The 17,473-nt window shown below is 32.2% G+C and overlaps 1 protein-coding gene across 1 annotated transcript in view; it reads right to left on the bottom strand.

The window, feature by feature from the left end:
• LOC106103881 (helicostatins) overlaps nt 1–16,149 on the bottom strand; it is a 30,903-nt gene extending 14,754 nt beyond the window's left edge. Inside the window, exon 1 of the mRNA XM_013283794.1 lies at nt 16,090–16,149. The gene's annotated coding sequence lies outside the window, so the exon portion shown is untranslated. The remainder of the gene's footprint in view (nt 1–16,089) is intronic.
• Between the last annotated feature and the right edge of the window lie 1,324 nt (nt 16,150–17,473).

Raw genomic sequence — 17,473 nt, 5'->3', positions numbered from 1 at the left:
TTGTAAATTGTCTAATAACTACAACGTGTATAAAATGTGATGAAATATCGGATTATGTTATTTTACCAGATAGTGACGTCATTTTTAAACTATCTGAGCTTCTGTCAGCCAGTGGTGGGACAGGCCCTAAGTGACATTTTAAATTCCGATATGTTGTGTATTAATTTGTATTTTTTGTCTCAATAAATATGCATATCTAAATATATTCAAAAGAATTATCTTACTAACATTATCAGCCCGAAAATACACAGGAAATATAGAAACAGATTTTAAGCTGCCTTAATACAAAGGCCAATTTAACTTAAGTCTGTCTTATATAAGATTATTATTAATCACAGGTATAAAAATTAAAAATAAAGCAGATAATACTGGACTAAGTAAACCCATACTTACTCTTAATGTAAGGGTTTCCTCATAACCATAACTTAAGACTTGCTAACAATAAATAAGATTCAAAGCCTAACCACACATCTGGCGGTTAACTAATCTTGTAACCATGCTTAAAGAGATTTATGCAGGTTTTCTTATATAATGATCTACGAAAGTTTCATTTTCATCTTAAAAATGTTTCACCGTTAAAACAAAGGATACAAGTAGGTTATTTTTTTATTGCAACGAAAACGAAGTTGTTAGTAACAGCTTCTCAAGTAAAAAGCAACATTTGATTATGAAGCTGGTTTATATTTTACTGCCTTAATGGGTTTCAAGTTAAAAGAGCAATGTTGAAGTGATTTTAATTGATACTTGAACAAGAAACTCGTTATCCAACACCTCTATTAAAATTCAAAGATATTATTTTTACCTTTCCGTTAGTTTAATAGACAGTTTTTCGATTATAGAAATTTTAAATGGATAGTTTCTTATCCAATAGTAGTATTAAACCTGAAGTAAACGACTGAAGTATGATGACGTCACCAGAGTTAGGTATCAAGTTTTTGTGATGAATGATAAGATACAACTGGCTGTCGGAATTACATAAAAAATTAAAAGTAACATACATAAGTATATGTTTGTCCAGACTATGTTCTGCATCTGTGCTGATAGCGAGATCCGTTGAGCGGTTCTTATTAGGAATGTAACAATAATAAACATTCATCCATCTAAATAATGATAATATGCCTGGTTAAATTTTTAACATGAGATTTTAAGTAACAGTCTCCAATTAATGTATTTATTTAAACTGGAAGATCAGTTTGTGTCAAGATTGGTTAAAAAATTAATATTTATTTCTAAATGCGAATTAAAAATCACTATATGTAATGTTTAGTCAAAACATAACAAGATAGACCACGTGCGATGTCCAAATTTAAAAGGTACAAAACGAATTTATGGTGATTTTTGTTGAAAAATGTGCCCCTGATAAAATTCTGTTGCGTAAAAGGGTTCGATAAAACCCGCGTTGTAAAATGAAATATGACTAACGTCGCATCGAACTGTCAATGATTCCTATATTTATAACTCCTTTGATTAAACTGTCGTACAACGGTCGTGCGATCGTCGATTGTTTCGCAGCCAATTTATCTGTTTAATTACAATACTAGTCTACTTAAAATTTTTGAGCTATATTTTCTCAAATACGAGTAAAGAGATTTAAATCTCTTTACTCGTATTTGATAAGGCTCAGTGTTTTAAACACTTGACTTGTAATCTACAGGTCTTGGGTTCGCATCCCGCCGTGTACCAATGTGAATATCGGTTTTTCGAATTTTCATATGTACATAATTTAACCGACGTTCTTACGGTGAAGGAAAACATCGTGTTGTAACCTGCACATATCGGCGAAGAAATTCAAAGATATGTGTGAAGTCAACCAACCCGCACTTGGCCAGCGTGGTTGACTATGGCCTAGTCACCCCTTATTAGGGTAGGCTCCGAGCCTCTCGGTGGGGCCGTATAGTGAGCTGGTGATGATGAGTAAAGAGATTTAAATACGGATTTTCAATAGAAATTTATTTCTGTTTATAAGATCGCTTTGAATGTAAAACTGGTACAATGTATGCTTTGTTGAGTTCTTGCTTACCTCTGTTGCTTTGTGCAGTTTGAAATAATCTTACGTTTGCATACTGTGCAATTTATATTCATATGATATTGTAAGAATACTCTATGTGAAATAAAGTATTAGTACACACCTTTGACTAAACTAAGGCAGAACTTTATGCGATTGTCGATTGTTTCGCAGCCCATTCAACTGTTTAGTTGCATAGGTCATAGGAATTAAAGCGTGACTAAACAATTGTGCGATAGTTTAGTCTATGGTTCGCGCGCTCTTAATGTGTATTACTTGTAATGTAATCAAACTACGTCCGTCTACTTCTACATAAGTCTTTCTTTAACATCCATTCATGTCCTCTGTCTAAATGTATATTAAAGTATATTAGAAAAAATGTGTTAATTAGAAAATTTTATGAAGGGAATGACTTCAGATATGAAGCTTGATAGAGATGTTTGGAAGAGCAATGCGCCGACTTTCCGTAGGGACAAAAGCAGGTTGATGCTGTATTGATTAAAAAAAATCTTGTTTCTCTGCATTTTAAATACATTGTTCTACAATACATTTGTTTAAAGTATGACAGTATTTCACATTTCTCTAAAAGCTTACGCTAAAATTTTTGTAAAATAAAATTTGAATTTAAAAATAAAACTGGACTGAAAATACAAGATAACGTAAATGGTTACTCAGTGTAATTACGAACAATAATTTCATGTGACCGCTTGCTTTAGGCACGTGAACAAATGACGATCATTTGACAAACTCGTATCAAGAATTTTTAATGAGGCAATTACCTGGATTTGTCAATTTGTAGTCGTCATTTTTTATGTGTTATTAAACAAAGAAATGCAAATGTATTTCGAAGACTATATTGAATACAATTTTGTGTAAACGAGTTATTTATTAGCTTTGACTTCGTGCGGAATGAATAAAGAAATATTTATAGAAATAATAGCCTATTACTGATATTTTATTCGCTTTAAGTAAAAAAAAATCTCTCCTCTTTATTATTAGTATAGTTAACATAAAAGTGTGTTTTTTCCCAACATAAAACTAATATAATAATTAACCTGAATGTGATACGCAACGAAAAAATATTAAAAAACATTTCCGTCCGTCCCCAAGCGAGGCTGTCTCGTTATTTCGTATAACATAGGCTCGCTACACGAAACGCATTCTTTGTGCTACTGATGTTTCCACGAATATAAACTCTTGGTTTTATTTTGTCTTTTATCAGTAAAAATGATAATAATTTTTCTATTTAATAGTAATATTTCGGTCCTTTTTTCACGACGCATGCTTTCATAAAATATCTAATGTACATTTAATTACAAAACATAAAATATGTCGCATATTGTAAGAATTATGAGATGTAATTTAAATTATTTATAGAATTTATGAAGGCTTCCTACTACTCTTCATTCCTCTACGCGTCTACGCGGTCTACACGTCTACAGTTCTACGCCTCTGCGCCGGTTCTACGCAGTTAATTTCAGATCAAAAATTAAGTTACATCCAAACGCACACAAGCCTACGCAACAATGCAAAAATACATACACACAGCAACACACACACACACACAAGTGCAATGATGGCTTATGTTATATCTCAACTGCCCCCTGTATCATAAACTGAACCATGTTATAGTAGTTTAGGGGAGGCTGAAAACCAGCGCGGCCTTCAGTGACAAGCTGGAGGCCGCATCAGCTGAGCCTTTTCCTTTTGACCAAGAGTTCGTATCTTTATTTTTATTTCATTAATAATTGTAAGTTATGTTCTTTTAATTTTCTTTTTGGTCAATAAATAGTGTTTTATTTTATTTTATTTTTTATTTTCTCCTCCAATACAGTAAGTAGAGTTTGCAGTAGTTAATACAGAACCTTCAATTTTAAATCAAACTTGCTGTAACTTAGCGAAAGATCGTAAAAGTCCTAAATAAACAAACGTTTGGGAAAACCGTTTATACTATGAAATGACTTTGACTTCGGTTTTATCGTTTAGTTTAGCTGATGATTTATGGCATATATTAGAGCGTGCGTACACATTTGACTAAACTATCGCACAACTGTTTAGTCGCGAGCTTATATGGTCGATTTTTTGTTGTACAACTAAACCGTTGAACAATTTCACAACTATCATGCGATAGTTTAGTCAAAGTTGCACCCGATCTTAGGTGTAATTTCTGTAACAAAAAATAACTATAAAGGCATCGTAATATTTAATTACTACATATTTTAATTTGTAAAATTTATTATCAACCGGGAATTAACCAGAGATAATGATCGTCATATAATAATAGTTATGCAATTAAAATAATAGCCAAAACATTTGTTAAAACGTCGCATGCAACCTGTTACTATACAATGGAAAATTGAAAACCATTAACAAAATTACAAAGATAAAAGCAGTCGCTCACGAGGGATTACAGCTTACAATTTTGCAGGTTGTATGTCAACAAAATTAAATTAAAATAAATTACTTATAAGGGATTCCACAACTATGCGATTATAGAACTTTTTGCCCTGCATCGCCGCGTTGTGGTGCGATCTGTTCTCGGCGGTATTTCCAAAAGTACGACTTAGCATCCTTTAAGAAGCGAGCCTACAATTTCCTCAAAGGCCGGCAACGCATTTGTAGTTCCTCTGGTATTGAGGAAGTCTATGAGCGTCGTTAACCACCTCTGTGTTCCCGCCGCTCGTTTGCCCCCTTCTCATATATAAAAAACCGCGATACTGAATTTATTTAAGTCCGTTACACACGTTAAGTTATAACTGAAAAGAAAATTGCACAGAAACAACGTGTGTAACGAGCTTTGACGTCATAATTTAAATAACCATAATTTAAATGAACTCCCTCTTTGTGTTATAGAAAGGCCATGCATGTAGTAAAGGTTGCACACAGGAAACAACCGGACATGTCAGGCACAGTATCGGCCGCTTTGTTTACCAATATAAACTCGTTTCAATTTTACATTAAAATCAAAGGTTATTTTAATTTTAAAGCACAAGGTTTATAAAAGCTTTTTAAAATTTGTAACCTACAGTTAAAATCATTTAAAAATGCTCTTTTGTGGATACGAAACTTATGTAATTATTTTTTTTGTAGAAGATATCATGCATGGTGTTTTCGCTAACATAGCGAAATGAAATCCCTAAAGTTCATTCGGGGAATTAAGTATGTAAGCAATATTTAGATCAATGTCTAAGATCAATGTGTAATCTTATCCGTGAACGATTTAGAGCGGGCGCACACCTTTAACTAAACTATCGCACAACTGTTTAGTCGCGCTTTGATTCCTATAAGCTTATATGGAGGTGCATACACTACTCGATTTTAACAATCGACAATCGCACAACGTTGAGCGATTGTCGATTGTTTTCCAGCCCATTCAATGGTATGCACAACTAAAAATCGAGTAGTGTGTGCACCTTCATGGCTCATAGGAATCATAGGCGACTAAACAGTTATGCAATTGTTTGTTCAAAGATGCGTGCGTAAAGATGTTTCGTTTGTCTGCCAGCCGAATAACGAGTTACACCAAGTTTTCATTAAATCAAAGATATAAACACAATTCTATGTTCATTTTGATTGATTAAATACAATACGGGGCAATTTGAATTGTTAATAACTCGTAACAGATCGAACGTCTCTCTGTTATCATTAGATACGCTTTGCTTTTATATCGACGTTTTCATTTCATTATTATATATTTTTTTAATTAAAAGTCAATTGGTTAATTTGCATGTTTATTGTCTAAAATATCCGTTCTGTTCTGTTCGCGAGGAATTAAAAAAAAGTACATAACACTACTGTGTGGAATTTCATCTATATTTAGCACCCGAATAGGAGATCTAACAATCATCACCAGCTCACTATATGTCCCCACCGAGGGGCTCGGAGCCTACCCTAAATTTGGGTGATCTAACAAACATCCATCCAAAAATACAAAGTCTCACTTCTTACTAATAATATAAATGCGTAAGTTCCATCTAGGATGAATATTTGTTTTTGAGTTTGTAGTCTAAACTGCTGAAGGGATCTCGATGAAATTTTGCATCAATGCAGAGAACAGTCTGGAAAAGCACATGAACTAGTTTTTGTTTTAATTTTTTTAACGCCGATAGAGTTGCGGGCGAAAGCTTGTTTATAATAATAGTAAGATTGAATTTGCAATAATAATTAACTAGATAGTCATATTTAAATGTGTTATAAAATTGTAGGGAAATTCTGTTACTTTATTTATATCGTATTATGAATGAATAGCTTTCACCCGCGACTCCTTCCGCGTTGAATTAAAAAACAAATGTTAGTAGCCCATGTGTTCCAAACTATGCTCTACATCTATGCCTAATTACATCCAGATCCGTTCAGCCGTTTAGGCTACAAACTATAACAAACATCCATCTAAACTTTCGCATTTATAAGATTGTTTTATTTGAAAATAACCGGAAGGTTTAATATTAAATTACTTGTTTATCTAAACAATATTTTGGATGTTGGACTTATTTAGCTTTGGATCTTTGCTTCTCTGAACTTTACATTACTTAATTAAGTTAACTCCTTAACTTTAACACAGATTATAATTAGATTGTTATTTATACATAAACAATGATTTTTTTAATCTGTTGTTTTTGATTAGAAACTATTGTTTCTGACATTCGTTGGTGAAAAAATAATTTTATTTTCAATTCACACCTACAATAATATTCAGTAGTAAATAATACTTAATAATAATAAAAGTAGTTACCATTTCTAAATAAAAAATAAACGTTAACAGAAGTTAGAACTTCATGTAATTAACATAAACGAGATGTTTTATTCAGCTTTTCCCAATTTTAAATGTGTTCAAAATGAAACCATAGTAGTAAATGTTAATGTTTTTTAATTAGCGGCATTTTACCGCACCACACGTCTGGTATAAGGTCAACCGAAAAATGGTGACAGTTTGAAAAACAATTAAAACGCAACCTCAAATTAACATCTGTAATTGATAAGTCAATTAAAATGAAAATAATGTAGTCTGAACGTTTGTAACTGCAATTGTTACAAGGTTTTATTGTTATTTTATTAATTTGCTAATTTGTAACATGAATTTATTGTATTTTTAAACTTGATAAACAAAAAGGATCTCGGCTTATATTACCACCAGTAACAATTTTGATTTTTTTATTGTTTTTGTTTAATATGTGTACCCTAACTTATAGTTGTAAATAACGTGATTCAACGTTTGTTATTGAAAAAGTAAAACATCATTTTCTTGTGAGCGCTGTCTACGTCTGTCATCTGTATGTTCTTCTGCTTCTTTGTTTTTATTGTGTACGGTATATTAATTTGCTTGTGAACTTTGAACATGCAATTGATGTAACTTTCCAATAAATAAATAAATTACATCTTTGAGCTAAGTACTTAAATCGAGTTGACAAAAATTTGAAAAGTTCTGTGACACATAACAGGCAAAAAAAGTGTAAATAGGAAAAAGAAACATCTACCAAACATATTTTTCCTATCATACATTATACTTTTAATATCAAAAAAAGAACATTAACATCTCAACTGACCTAATTTAGAGTTTAACTTTTCCATTGACAAGATTTTCCTATAAAACGAGATTATATAAAATCTCAGTATAATAAGCTTCAAAGCATGAGAAGGAAAGTTTGTAAATAAATTCACTTTAAAAGCTTCCGGTACTTGATAACGATATTAACCTGTAAGTTATTATTACCCCATGTTTAAAGTTACCCGACCTAACCAGAAATATAAATACCTTCGTCAGGATATAGAAAAATACAGAATATTATTGAATTCAAGATTAAAGCGACCCCACGGATATTGTTGGTTAATCTATAGTGTTTCTCATACTAAATCTATAGTCAGGGACCGCTAAGGACACCACCGAGTAATTGCAACTACAGTCTTTCATAAAATTTAATTTTTCTCCTTTGGTGTATTTGCAATTGTGTACATATCATACATACAGATAGCTGCGGTTACTTTGCTTGTTACTTTCTCATACTAAGTGTTCAACTGAAAATAATTATTATTCTAGGTACAATTGTGTTTTACGTTACGCTAGCACAACAAATCTATAAATGTTAAAGTTTAACCACAGTTCAGTGACACCCACACGTGTGCTTAACTCCGAGTTTGAATTAAACGGTAACATTTTAATAAGGTTGCCTGTCGGTGTCACGTGGTTAGTTAACCGTGCTATGTTAAGTTATGGTTGATGAATACTAACTATGTTACGTAAAATCCAATTCAATGGAAATGAGAAATTATAACAAACCTGTCTTAATCTTACTAATATTATAAATGCGATTTAGATGGATAGATGCTAGAGTTTGTAGCCTATAGGCTGTACGAATTTATTCCCAACCGTCACCCTGCTCTGTCCCCACGTGAGGATAAATTAGAATAAAAAGTTTCATCCGTCCCACCTTTTGCAATGAGGGGACGGTTGGAACTTATTTTATTTCATAACGGTTTCATCTATCACCTTACTGATGATAGGGGGACTGAAAGGTGGGACGGATGAAACTTTTTATTCTCATCTATCCTCACGTGGGGACAGAGCGGGGTGACGGTTAGGAATAATCCGCTGAACTTTGTCATAGACATAGTCTGGAAGAACATATAGGCTATTCACTTTTTTATTTCTATGCGGGCGGAGTTGTCTGCAAAAGCTAGTAACTTTATAAAGCTTTAATTACAGACTTCTTACAAATTGATATATTGGTATCATCAATTCAAACACTGAGAGGTTCTAAAATAAAGAAGATAATTTCTCATTTCCCTTGAATTTTATATTTACATTTATTACTGTGGCTTTTAACACTGATCATATTCGTCTTTGACCATTTAAAGGGAATGTAATGTATGAAATTATGTGTTAAAACAAGTGTAACTGCAGCCGAAACAAGTTACAATAACACTCTCGTAACCGACAGGAGAAGGCAGTGACCTCTAACCGTATTGTAGGCCTGACACCACTCTCGTTTCTTCAACATTTCCCTTACAGACGAAATCACTAACAAAAGCAAATTATAGATAAATTGAAAAATACATCTCATTATTTACTATAGTGTTGTAATATTTCACAGACAGAACTAAACTGTAGTCTATAAATAATAAAGCAACGGTCAAAACGAACGTTGAATAATAGAGGTGCGCGTTCCCAAAGGATTGCAACAGTATTAGAATATCTAGCAAATAAGCTTAGTAAAAAGCATTAGTAGAGGCTCCTGTTTGTAGTGAAAATCCTATTTCTATACAAACACTAAAAGTACATATCCTGGAAAGAGTTTTCAATATGTAACATCGCCTTAAACGATAAGGCCAAGTTACCAAATTCTTTAAAAAATTGACGCCTGTCAGATTATAAGCAGCGCTTACGAAAGTGTTTAAGATTCGTTCCAGTTTCAACAGTGGTAGAGGCCCTTTAACATCTTCGCACGAATACGCCGGCTCGAACCCAGTAATACCACGACCACAGAGAAGACAGGCGTGAAGTGGGAGTAATTTCGCGTTTCGTCTGATGAGTGTTGTGCCGGAGGCCCAACTTTAGTCCCCTTTCCTTCCCACCCTGTTTCTTATAAGGATAGGTTGGGAAGGGAATATGGATTTGACGGCGGATGAGACGCATAGGAAGAGGAAACATCTTCTTTATGTGTGTCTCCTCCTCCGTCGATCAAGGGTAGGCAACGCATCCGCTATTGCGAATGTCTAAGGGCAGCGGTCGCTTCGCCATTGTGGCGTATTCAGGTGGTCCGATTTTACCGCAATAAAGTTTCTCATACCGGGCCAACTAAGTCGATCACACTATATGATATTACTTTTTTTACATCCAGACATTTCTAATATTATCAAAAGACGTTTTCACACAAATAATTCTGTATCATTTGTAATAAATGTAATCTTCTTATGATTCGTGTGAAAGTCACGCTTCGGTGACAACAATTTTCTATCAATTTTATATGAAATTGATAATTTTACGTCAAGGGACACACATAAATAGCATTTATTGATATTCTATATTCTAACACTTATATAAAGCTTGTATTTATTGAAATTTTACCTTTTTGGGTTACATCACCCAACCTTAGTCTCTTTATCTCTTTGAAAATGTCATCAGGGATACTGGCGGTATTCACATTTGCTTGTCATTTGTTTGTTTCCTACACATTCTATCAGGCGGAGTTTATCTTGTTGGTAGGAACAATTTATGAAACTGGAACACCGCGAAGGGCACTAACTGTACTTTGAATGACATTAGCTTTTCGTTATCACAAAAAGGTCATATGTATGTATGTATGTTTGTAAATACAAATTACGTATTATCGCGTATATTAAATATTATAATCTATACTATTATAATGAAGCGTAAACACACACTTCTTTGTTGCCTAAGATGTCAGCAATAACAGCATATTTTTGATTAATTATTTTTTTAATAAAAAGCCCTACACTTACGTCACGCTTTAGGCTATATATTTTCATGCCATTAAACTTAGGGGGAAATATTTTGGATGAAATCCCTAATGTGGGAAAGAGACCATAAGTTACTGCCAACATCAAGGAAGCAAAATTGCCATAGTAAGGTAATTTGTATTTTGACATTTGCAATTGAGAATTCGACGAATGTAAACAATAAAATTTCATGCGGATGAAGCCGCACGGGAACAGCTAGTATTACATATTTATTAATACGTCAGCGAGCAAGCAGTATAACAAATGATCCGTAAAACCTATATATAAGCTTAATATGAGATACGAGCTTCGAAAGCATGTAGTCTATATGTTCTTTCAGACTATCCTCTACATCTATAGCAAATTTCATCGAGATCCCTTCAGACGTTTAGGCTACAAATCCTAATAAACATCCATCCATCTAAACTTTCGCATTTGTAATATTAGTAAGATTAAAATTGCTTTCAGATTTGCTTCTACGTAAGTTACAATAAGTTTTGGCGCAATACATTAATACGATTACTTCATCAAACATGAATTTACGATTGACAACCAAAATGTAGAGTTTATGACTTTAAAAATAAAAGCGCGCACACCTTTGACTAATCTATCGCACAACTATTTTGCCTCGCTTTGATTCCTATTAGTTTACATGGACGTTTAGTGTGCGCTACTCGATTTTTAGTTGTGCAACCAAACACTTGAATTCATAAATTGTTGTTGAAAAACAATCGACAATCGCACAACAGTCGTGTGTTAGCTTAGTCAAAGTTGTGCGCCCGATCTGTTATTAACATAAATAGGCGTGTATAAAAAGGAAGTAAAATTTGTCGTTTCTAAACCTATCCATTTATACATATCGATGTCGCATAACGTTAAAACTCAAGTATCGAAGATAATAAATATTTTAAGCAAGGATATTAGATATAGACAATATCACTTTTTTATTTTTTTTTTTTTTTTTTTTTTTTTTTCTTTTAACAATACAAAAACAATTAAATCTAGCTTAATCTAAAAAAACGCTAAATAAACCTCAATGGTTTTTCACTAGCGTTTCAGTGGCTTGCGTACATAAATATTGTTTCAGTTTATGCATAATGTTTTTTTGTGTTATACATTTTATTAGACCTGAGGGTAGTTCATTAACTAATCTAGGTACAATGTATGATGCCGTGCGCTCGCCGTACACATTTTTTGCGCCAATAGTGTTAGATTACTTATCTTCTCAAAACCATTTATACTTCCTTAGGGTGCAATAGAAACTTTCCTATTCGTTTTATTGTTTTACTAGCTTTACCCGCGACTCCGTTCGCGTGGAATTAGGAAAAACAAAAGTGGCCTATGTGTTCTTCTAGACTATTCTGTACATCTATGCCAAATTTCAACGAAATCCGTCCAACCGTGTAGGCTACAAACTCTAACGAACGTTCATCCATCCATCCAAACTATCGCATTTATAAGCTTTAGCTCGCGACTTTATTCGCGTGGGATTGAAAAATAAAACGAAAGTGAATAGCCTATGTGTTCTTCCAGACTATCTTCTACATCTATGCCAAATTTCATCCAGATCCGTTTAGCAGTTTACACTACTAATTCTAACAACCATCCGTCCATACATCCAAAATTTTCGCATTTATAATATTAGCAACATTGAACTTGTTGCGAATTAGATAGTACATTAATTTTACGTATTATAAAGACAAAGATCGTCATATTTCTAATGAGAAAAGAAATAAATTAAAAACGAAAGAAAAAATCAAAACCCTTCCTACAAAACATAGTGAGAGAATGTTTACTTGTTAAGTCTAATTCATCGTTCAATTAACAATAATATAATTTCATTTTCAGTTTTAAAATTAGTATTTTCTCAATATATAAAGGGTTAATTCATCAGATTTAATACAAAGAGTATTAGATTAAGATTAGTAAATTGCATTTCTTTGAGAACAATAGGGTGTGTCGGCGTCAGGGGCAGTGATATCATTCCTTGCTCAAATACTACGTGCCTTATCTCCCTGAACTCACCCGCGCTGCGGCAAATGAGTTAATCTGTAATTGAAGGGCTCTTTGACTTACACTCAGTAATTATTATTTTCTTTATTAAAGGTAAAAATATTAAAATGAAACACTTATTTTATATTCAACTAGTTTCTTGCGTCTTAATACACGAGTAAGAATAGTAATAAATATAGCCTAGCCTATGTTGCTCAGTAATAACGTAGCTTTTTATTGGTGAAATAATTTTTTAAATCGGCCCAGTAGTTTTTTAATTTCAATACAACGATCCCACTTGATGATGAGGGGCCCGAAGAATACCCTAAGTTAGGGGTGATTAGGCCGTAGTCAACCACACTAGCCTACTGGGCGTTGGTTAAAGTCACAGATATCTTTAAAATTCTTCGCCGATATGTGCAGGCATCACTATGTTTTCCTTCACCGTTAGAACGTCGGGTATATTATGTACATATGAAATTCGAAAATCACATTGTTACATGACGGGATTCGAACTCAGGGTTTGTAGATAAATTCAAGTGGGTAAACTTCTGAGCCACCGACGCTCTGAACTGAAGACATATTCGATTAGTGGTAAATACATAAAAGTTTAAACACCTGTACAAGGGAATGCTTTTGAAAGTTTTGAAGGCTTGAAAGGGATTACGGATTACGTTATGGTTACGTATATTTAATACATCTTACACACGTATTTATTAACCTGAATAAACAGGTTCTATTGTAGTGGTATACTTACTAAGTTATATGAAATTAACTTAACATAAGATTGGTAAGAAATTGTGATTACATAAAACGTAAGCAGTTCCTAGAATTAAAAAAGAGGCGTCTAATTGTGCAGAATCTAAGTCTTGTCTAGTTTACAAGCAATTTAACAAGAATTGCTTTTTTATATTTCCTAGAACTCCTAGAAAATGTCATTTGAATGAAACATTGTAATTCTGGTGACGTTATCACATTGTAGTTTAGTCGTTTTCATCAGTTATCTTCCAGTAAAATTCTAGTCATAAACGTCAACCCATTTCGGAGTGAACAAATGCGTATGGACAGAGACAAAATTTATAATAAATGTTTTTGCATTATAAGCGATTCCAAGATATAATATCCGCAAAAGATGAAAAAATATTATCGAAATAAGACACTTCAATTTTACTTTGATAGATGCTACTTCTTAACTAAAAATAAGATAATAATCTAGTTCCTAATTTCATTTAGATAATAATCGTGACACGTAGTCTAAATTCTGAATCGACTAAGTTACAATTTAATCTGTCTATCAACGCTAAGAAAGAATTTTAACTCCTCGAAATTATCTCGTGTCCCCATCGAAGGTTATCGAAGGCCGGAAATTGGAACCTTTATAATGAGGTGCTGCGAAATGTAAATGATGTTCCGAAACTAAAATGCTCAAATTATTTACGTTATGGCCGTAATAAATGAGAAGTAATGTTTTTTTTAATACAGTTAAAATGGTAGTAATTGTAATAAAGGATGTTTCTTTTATAACGTATTGTCATTACTAAAACTTTGACCAATAAAATCTTTTAGTAAGGTTTTTCTAACCTTGTGTTCTATGCTAATATTATAAAGAGGAAAGATTTGTATTTTTGTATTGTTGTATGTATTGAAATAACGCAAAAAGTAGTGGGCCGATTTCAAAAATTCTTTTACCAATATCAAGCTACGTTATCAGTGAGTAACATAGGCTGTCTTTTTTTTATTTTACGTAAACGAAGTCGCAACAGCAAGTAATTAATAAAGTTATTTATTATAAAATTTTAACAGCCCTGCTACTTCAGAGTAAAGGGTTTTTATTTTCATTACTTTTTAAGTATAGTAAAAAAAACATTTTAATAAAAATGAAAGGAGTTTATTACCGCTTGCTATATTTAGTGATCTTAGTATTAAAAATATATTTTTTTCTACTAACACATTGATTAATCTCGAGCATATAAAGTTGTATAACTACGTAATACTTTCGTGGTTCCTTAAACGTGAATACAGACTTTCTGGTTATTATCTAATTAAATATGATGACCTTTTACCCTTATTTTCTGCATTTAAAAAAGTTTTCCTTTCACCTTAATAATAAATGCTTTGTGACTGATTTTGTATTGCCTTGGCTCTAGAACTGAGATTTGACGAGCGAATTCCCTTAAAGCAACCATCATATAAAACTATAATGAAAAAAGACCTTTAAACAAACGACGAACAAGAATTATAATTAAAAACACTGTCAATACAGACGTAAAATCGAAAATGTCAATTAAATTTAATTGCGATTTTGCTAGACGTTAAAACTATGCAAACATTTACACTCCTTGTTATTTTTATGCACGGGAAAACTTTCAAATTGAAGCGAATTTTTTGTCATAAAAATATATGATTAATATTGTGATATTAACAGTAAGATATCAGCAAATTCATTAATAACTGACTTAATTTGCTACAACACTTTTAATTAAATAAATAGATAAATTTCTATCGCCAATAGCCTAATGATTTTGGGGTACGGATTACGAATCTTGCGGGTCGAGGATTCGAATCCCGCCATTCGACTATTGTCGTGAACCATATCCTGACACAAGCCTACAGCATAGTTGGAATGGTTAAAGGAAATATTTGTAAATTAACAAAAATCTACTAATATTTTTACTAAGAAAAAAAAATAGAAGAAATCTTCAGTAATTCCGGAAAAAATGAATAAATCCTTCTTAAATTCTTCATAAACCATGTAAAACTTTTTAGGGTAACTTTTAATGAGTAAATTTTAATTTAATGGAAGTGAGAAATTAAAAAAATATCTAATCAATTTTACCTTAACAAGACAGAGACCGCAGACTTATTAATAACAGACATTTCTATATGTCCAGTAATTTTATAGTTAATAACTAGAATCTTATAAATAAAATTGTCAGCTGAAATGTGTTGATAAAATATCTGTTATTGAATTTCGCTATAAATTGGGCAATTTAAGATAAATTAATTACTCTTGTTAATCAATTGAATTGAACTGTCAAATTGTTCATTTCCTTACGACTAAAGATAGATATCTCCTGAAGATAGGATTTACCGTAATAAATATGAACCTTTTAAAGTAACCGATTTTTAAGATTCATATATCTGTATTCGTCTATTTACTACATAATATTTTTTACGATTTTAAAAATTATTATTTGAATTAATAATTGCTTTGTGTATTACTTTTATGAAGAAACGTCACGTTAGTCACAGTCTACAGGCTTTATACAGTGAATAAACTGTTCCATCTTCCGAGATTCATATCCAATTTGATATTTTTCAATTATTCCAGAAGTCGGAGCGAAGGAGCAAAATCTTTTCATTGATTAAAAAAAATGCAAACTATATTTTTAAGTTTCTAAGTGCAATGTCTCTACTGATAAATCTTTTACAGTTATTTGGTGTTTATTAAAAAAAAAACTCATTTACAATTATTTTAGATATGAATGCACACAATATAGTTTTTTCTAATTGTAAAGATTATTTATACACTTCTTAGTAAAATATTTATTACTTTAAAAAAAATTGTTCTTTTTATTTTCAATTATTTGGACCCCTGTAAGCTTTTTAACTTTACTAGCTTACTTATCTAAACTTACCTGAATCGTATCCTTCACTACACTTAGTATCAACGTGGCATGCGGTGCACGCCGGCGGACGTACTGTGCGCCAGCAGGCTTCGTCGTCACTTATATAAGCACCTCCCATAGGCGTTGGGCGGGCGGACGACTTGAACAACCGCCCAAGTTAGCGTAGGCGGAAGAGTGTTAAGTTGAAGTTGAAAGACGTTGTGATTCTTCATCACTGATTGCTTTTATGGTGACAATTCAATGGTAGAATTCCTACATCAGTAGCATCAAGTATTATAACTGAATAAGGGTAAGTTGCATTATTACCCTTAACTTTACTATGAATACGTGAAGCAAGAGTTATTTTACTCCTTTATTAAAAAAATCGCGTCTCAATGGACACCAAAGACACAAACATGAATTACAGCCATAACAAGCAGATGGGACTCTATGTGTCTACTGCCACTATTGGTTCAGACCTTACTCAAGAAGTCCTTTAGTGTTCATAAACGGTTTAAAAAATGTTTAATTTTTCATGTTAGATATTAACTACTAATCTTCAGATAAAATCGTATTTTACTGGGAATCGAACCTATTACCGTTCAGTCTCTTATCGTTAACCTACATCGAGTCTAATATTAAAAAGGTCATTTTTTAAAAAGCTACGAATGGTTTTATGTCCAACTTTTAAAGTTCTGTTATTCAATTCACTCTAATCTAATAACTTAAAACATAATATTAGAAATGAAATAGTTGAGACCGTAACGAAAATAACTTCGTAGCAGTCTGCGTAAATGTTTCGTAGCGGGTACGTAACGTTATACGAATGTTCACCGATCTAGGTTATTACTGCGTTTAAGAAGATTCAAATGAAGCTTTTGTTTTTGTATATTAGTTAATTTTACCACCACAATGAGTAATAGAAATAAATAAATATAGAAACATTTATAGAAACTTGTAAAGATTAAAAAGTCTTCTGAATTTGTGTAAAATATATTTATTTATAATGTTAGTGATAATATAAAATCAATATTGCAGTTCTGTTTATCAAAGATTTAAAAAGTAAATCGAATAAATATATGTATTCAATAGAATGTGTACACACTAAAGTCATATTTTCATTCAAGAGCGTGCCTTCAAATGTGATTTGCTGTTTATATTTTGTTTAAGTCAATTCTTTTGTTTTTTACTGAGCCTTAAAGTATTATATTCTCATAATAAAACGGTTAAGATTTGAATTTATCTACGCTGACATTATAAAGAAGAATTATTTGTGTGGATGTACGAATAAAAAACTACTGAAACGAATTTAAAATCACTTTCACTATTAAAGAGACACTACCACAGAGTAACATTAGCAAAACCTTTTGTTTAATATGGAGAACGGGACCACAAAAGAAAACACTCACTTGTA

The sequence above is a fragment of the Papilio polytes genome, unplaced genomic scaffold, assembly GCF_000836215.1.
Source record: "Papilio polytes unplaced genomic scaffold, Ppol_1.0 DF823696.1, whole genome shotgun sequence".
Taxonomy (NCBI): Eukaryota; Metazoa; Arthropoda; class Insecta; order Lepidoptera; family Papilionidae; genus Papilio; species Papilio polytes.
Note: the sequence above shows the minus strand (reverse complement) of the source record. Positions and strands in the feature narration are given on the sequence as shown.